The sequence below is a fragment of the Benincasa hispida genome, chromosome 3 (genome assembly GCF_027475165.1).
Source record: "Benincasa hispida cultivar pf3 chromosome 3, pf3_genome.v1.1, whole genome shotgun sequence".
NCBI lineage: Eukaryota > Viridiplantae > Streptophyta > Magnoliopsida > Cucurbitales > Cucurbitaceae > Benincasa > Benincasa hispida.
In genome coordinates, this window is record NC_143480.1 from 66,426,864 (window position 1) to 66,433,387 (window position 6,524).

Below are 6,524 nucleotides of genomic sequence, written 5' to 3' on the forward strand. Positions count from 1 at the left end.
ACATATTTACAACCAAATCAGAGCAAAGATACCCTTTTGAAGCCTAATATTTGAATCTTCAGCTGATCAAATGAAGTTATACTTGTGTTGTGACATTCATGGAGAGAGCGACACTGATGGAGAGAGTGAGATTCATGGAGAGAGTAAGATTCATGGAGAGAGCGACACTGAGGGACTGTGATTAGGCTTTTGAAATATCAAGGCATGGTGGGATGCTTATCTAATGTGTATGAGAGTGTTGAAGCTTTAAATGACATAACTAAAGACATAACTAAACTTTGCTACCATAACAGCATAAAGCTACTTAAGACATAACTAAACTTTGCTACTATAATTGCAGGAGAGCAACATATTACACAACTAAATAATGCAGTAATCATACCTAATTTGATGGGTCTCCTCTCTGTGATTGTACCATGTCTTCAATCTTCTTTTTCATTTCTTCCTTGTCTCGCATGATCCTCTTGTATTCTTTTCTGAGCGTCTTCGAGTTTCTTAATCCTCGACTGAGACTGTTGGAAATTGACTCTCAATTCATCCACTCCCGCCTCCGTTCCTTGAGTAGACGACGAGCTTGATGACATGGTACTCCTTCTTGACTTAGGCTTAGGGCCCCAACCTAGACCTTTTGAATATTCGGGTCGTCTACCCAAAACCGTCTCACAGATTTCATCCCCTGTTAGTGATTGAGAAGCTTCTACAGTGGGGCTGGATTCTAATTCACACATTGATGCTAGAGATAATAATTAAATGGGTAAGAACGAGCGACTAAAGTTAAAAGTGAAAAAAAAAATGACAGTAAAGAAAAAAATGTTACATGTGCACTTTCAGCAACCTCGTTCATAAACTTGCCACCTTTAGAGTGTGTTTCCTTAAATAGGTCAACACGTCCTATTTCTCGACCTTCCTTTGCCTGCAACTCTACCTGAATTTGCAAGAATGACTTTGATCCACCTACGTGGTCGAACGAAAATTTCTCTCTATTCTTTTGGTTCGTCACAGACATTTCCTACATTTGAAGAAAAAAAAAATGTCAATAGTGTAATGTATTAGTAAATGCAGTAAATGATACATGCCATAAATATTGTACTTGAAACGCTTCACTCTCGAAGCGGTCACACAAAAAGTACCAGTCTTCTGGCCTATTTTTAAGCCAACTAGACAAACTGGCATGTGCTTGCTGAGGATTTCCACATTTTCTATAATGTCTGTGCAAGTCTGATCTAAATTCTTTGAACGAGTTTTGCATTTGATGTTCTATGAAATGGTTCAATCGTTGACTGGACATATCAAGATCGAAATGAGCCTACAAAAGAGGGAGGAAAGAATGAACATAGATGATGTTCTTGACTATAAAAGAAAAAACTTATAATTACTTTCCAATAATTGACTTTTAGCCAATTTTATGAACTCATTTGGAACCTCAGCAAAGGTACGACACCGTACTGAAAATGCGGATCTCACGGCAACGCCGATCGCATTACTAAAACGAACCGAATGTTCCGATATCAGTTTCGTCTCCCCCTCATTTATGACGATTGTGATCCTCCCATGTTTTTGTACGTATTTTTCCAATTGGATGTTCCACGAATGCTCTCTCTTCTGATTGGATGCTGAGCCACTATCTGAAGAATAAAAAATTTAAAACAGTTTATGATGTATTTCAGTTAACAGAATATATTTCAAAATATACTAACCTGAAGTATCACCCATAGAAGATACCGTGTTGCCTAAATATAACTCTTGGAATTCTTCATCAGCCTCCCGTTGCCTATTAGGGGTTGACATCGTATCTATACAAATAAAAAGAGAGAAAACAATATTAAATTAACAATAAATACGTGTAAGCTAGAGAAAAAGAGAATTTAGTAGATACATCATTACTCATCATCGTAATCTAATTCAAATTATTCATCAACACTTGAACTGTTATTAGGAGATAATTGTTCTTCATCATCATCGTTTATGAAGTCGTGACCGCCATGTATAGTAATTGGTCTTTCCACAACTGTAGGATCAACGTCAACTCTGCATAAAGTAACCTCCTCAATGGTTTCATCCACTCCGACACCACCAACAATTTCTAGTAAATCTTATTGTGCGTTTTCAACATCATCTGAACAACTTTCCAATTGCTACCATGTTTGATGTCATCAATTTAAAAGACTTTTTGTGCTTGGATAACAAAAATGAAAGGCTCGTCGACATACCAAAAGTGTGATGTATTGATCGATTTGTATCCTAAATCCAAATGTGTCCTATTACTTTTGTTGTTATCTGTGTCAAACCATCTACATTTCAACAAGAAAACGCGTCTTCTGTTCGCATATTGCAAATCTAATACTTCATCTAGAACACCGTAGAAATTGTTATCCACACTTGTGTTCTCACTGATCTCCCCGGCCACTAGGACTCCACTATTTGTGTAGCTCGACAATTATCACGCTCTATAGTGTGAAACCGTACCCCATTAACAATGCATCTATTGTAAGAGCGCACCTTAGACGAAGGTCCCATTGCAAGTGAAAAGAAATCATCGGAGATATCTTCTCTCTTGCGCTGTTGTAGAACCTGATAATTACGTATACATTAAAAATGAATACGAAAAATGAATCATCCCTTAACCGTTGCCTACAAAATGACTATGTATACCTGAGATTTGAATGAATCATCCCTCAACCGTTGCCTACAAAATGACTATGTATACCTGAGATTTGAACTAATCGGGAAATTTGCGTTGATGTTTTATATATAAGTCAGAGGCGTTTTGAGCTTCACGACGAATTAACCTCAAATGTTGCCGACAATATTTATCATTTAAATGTTATATCAAAGGAGATACCCTATAATTTAGAAAAGAAAAAAGTTTGAAATGTACTTGCGATAGACTGTTATTTCTTTACAATTGTTGAGAATATACCAATGTGCAATACGTTTTTTCTCTGCTGATAGCGTCCGTAAAGTTGACGCCCCTAATGGTCGTACCCTCTGCCTAAATAATTCAAATTCACAAAATATCTCGTGATCGGGATTTTTATCATCATTTCTTTCATCTCTATTGAATCTCGTTTCAATCCCACTTAGATATCATGAGCAGAAGTTCCATGATTTATTCATTGCATATGCTTCTGCTATAGACCCCTCGAGATGTGCTTTGTTCCGTAGAAGTTGTTTTAATGTTCGTAAACTTCTTTCAATAGGATACATCCAACTGTAACTAACTGGACCCACGACTTTGGTTTCATATGGTAGATGAACTGCAAGGTGTATCATTACATCGAAAAAGGCAGGTGGGAATATTCTCTCCAATTTACAAAGTATGACTATGATGTCTGCTTGTAGTCTGTTCAAATCACTTACACATATTGTCTTTGCACATAAGTCATGAAAGAATGTACACAACTCAACAATAGCAGTGGATACATTCTTCGGTAGGTATGCTCAAATACCAATAGGGAGTAGTCTATGAAGCAACACATGACAGTCGTGTGTTTTCAGCCTCGATATTTTTCCATCTTTGTCATTGACACATCATGATATGTTAGATACGAATCCATCAGGGAATTTCACTGATTTCAAATACTTACAAAACGAAATCCGTTAACCATTTGTTAATGTGTATGCTGCGTGTTGTTTTACAAATCTGTTCTCGATCTGTATCAAGTGTAGGTCCTTTCTTATCTTCAAATCTTGTAAGTCCAATCGAGCGTTCATTGTATCCTTTGTCTTTCCTTCAATATTTAACAATGTGCCCACCAAATTGTCGCATATGTTTTTTTCAATATACATTACATCCAATTTATGTCGTAACAATAGTCTGAACCAATATGGAAGTTGGAAAAAAATACTTTTTTTAGTCCAGTTTAGAATTCACTTTCTTTTTTTGTCTTGCTTTGATGGATGTTTGCTAAGCACAGAAAAGTTTAGCGTATTTATTTGTTGTAATATCTCTTCTCCATTCATTACGACTGTGGAGGTCTACATTCAACTTTTCCATCATGTTGTCTACTTCGACGCCAACTATGATTCTTCGAAAGATAATTTCGATGTCCTATAAATGATATTTTCCCTCTTATCCCGAAGGACGAGTTATCTTCTTTGCATATTGGACATGCTTGATAACCTTTTGTAATCTACCCAGATAAGTCACCGTACCCATGGAAGTCATTAATCGTCCATAATAAGGGAGCATATAGTTGAAAAAACTCACCAGCAACAGAATCATAAGTTCGCACACCAATTGTCCACAACTCTTTCAACTCTTCAATCAATAGTTGTAAGTAAACATCAATTTCCTTTCTAGGAGATTTTGAACCAGGTATGAGCAAAGACATGAAGAAGTTACTTTCCTTCATGCATTTCCAAGGAGGCAAATTATAAGGAATTATCACCACAGGCCACATACTATAAGAAGTGCTCATATTTCCAAACAGATTGAAGCCATCTGAAGCTAATCCCAAATGAACATTTTGAGGATCTAAAGTGAAATGAGGGAATTCACGATCAAAATATTTCCACCCCTCTGCATCAGCTGGATGTCACAATACATCATCCGTTTCAACTCGCTTATCTTTATGCCATCTCATGTCAGAAGCACCTTCTTTTGATGCAAACAATCGTTTTAATCTCGGTATCAATGGAAAATGATGCAATACCTTATGTGGTATTTTTTTACCCTTGCCATCATTAACTTTGTACTTAGACTCACCACAAACAGGGCATTGTTGCAAATCTGCAAACTCTTTCCAATACAATACACAATCATATTTGCACGCATGAATAGACTCATAACCTAGGCCTAAATCACACAATTTTCGCTTGGCTTCATAAAAGGAAGTAGGTATAGAGGTGCCAGTTGGAAACGCTGCTTTTAACAATTCCAATAACATGTCAAACGATTTGTTACTCCAGCCGTTCAGAACTTTGATATGCATAAACTTCACTAAAAAGTTTAAGGACGAAAATTGCGAACACCCAGGGTATAATTCATTACGTGCTTCGGTTATTAAATCCTCGAATAAGTTCGTGGTATCTCTTTCTTGACAATTAAAGGATATTTCATTCTCAATCCTTCTTGACAATTAAAGGATATTTCATTCTCAATCCTTCCTTCATTTTCATTTTCGTATTCAATTGGAACTTGTAAATCGTTTATAAGATTCAACATCTCATTTTCTTCGACAACATTACTCTCTATACTATCTACTTCAACATCCTCTATTGAATGACTTGTATGACTTCTAGATAAGTTTACTGCCTCTCCATGATATACCCATTTACAATATAAGGGAGATATTCTATATGTTAATAGATGTCGTTCCACGATATCTATCTTTTTACAAATTGAATTCATACAATTCTTGCATGGACATCTTATTCGTCCGGAATCATTTACATGAAACCTTGCCATATCTAAGAACTGTAATACTCCTCTATACTCCACTAATAACTTATTCCTTAGTTTAATCCATTCTTTATTCATCCTTAAAAATAACTATTTTCTGATCAACTTGTAATCCAAAATAATAACCTGGATTAGAGGACAAAGTACAAAGTATTATTAAGCATTGAGTTCCATAATTTTCATTTCTTAAGGCAAAATAAATACATAGGTCCCTAGACTGCTAAATTGTCTTAACAACTTTCAAATGTTTTGTTTAATACGTCTCCAAACTTTCAATTTTGTGTCTAATATAGGCCTATCATCTATTAAAAATCTTCTAAAATTTGCAAGCCTATTGGACACAAACTTTAAAGTTCAATTTTCTATTAGACACAAAATTTAGTTTTATGTCTAGTAGATTCTTTATACTTTTTTAAAATATTAAATGCGTTAAGTACAATATTTTTTTCTAAATTAAGTAATCCATAACCTTAAGAATTAAAAGAAAAAAAAAAACTCAATCCACAATAACATCAACAATCCATAATTCATAATTCACATTAGATTACCAACATGCTAGAAATTAAACATTAACAACATTAATTACCAACATTAGTAACATGCTAAAAATTAAACATTACCAACATTACCAACATTACTAACATTACCAACATGCTATAAATTAAAAACAATGGCTTAAATTAAGATATAAAATAAGAGAAAATAAATGAAATGGATGTGCACAAACCTTGATGAAAGCTTGATGAAACCTGGATACAAATAAATGAAATGGGCGGCGGCGGACGGCGGCGCGAAGGGGGAAGGGCAGGCGTGAAGAAGGGGTTTGATTTAAACCAGACCCCTCTCCCGACGCCGCCGGGAGACCGTCGAGAGTTCCTCGGGAACTCCCGACGTCGTTTTAATGCGTCGGGAGTTTCCAGGGAACTCCTGATGCAGTTTGGATGCGGGAACTCCCGACAAACCTTTACGGCGTCGAGAGTCCTTGGGAAACTCCCGACGGTCCTTTACTTCGCCGGTAGAGACCGTCTCTCCCGACGACCTAACTTCCGACACATTAAAACGGCGTCGGGAGTTCCCGTTTTTCTTGTAGTGAAACACATCAAATCTAATTAAAACATAT

At 36.1% G+C, this 6,524-nt stretch overlaps 1 pseudogene; it reads right to left on the reverse strand.

Moving 5' to 3' along the window:
* Window positions 1–422: 422 nt before the first annotated feature.
* On the reverse strand, window positions 423–5,482 carry LOC150037482 (uncharacterized; annotated as a pseudogene).
* Window positions 5,483–6,524: the final 1,042 nt, after the last annotated feature.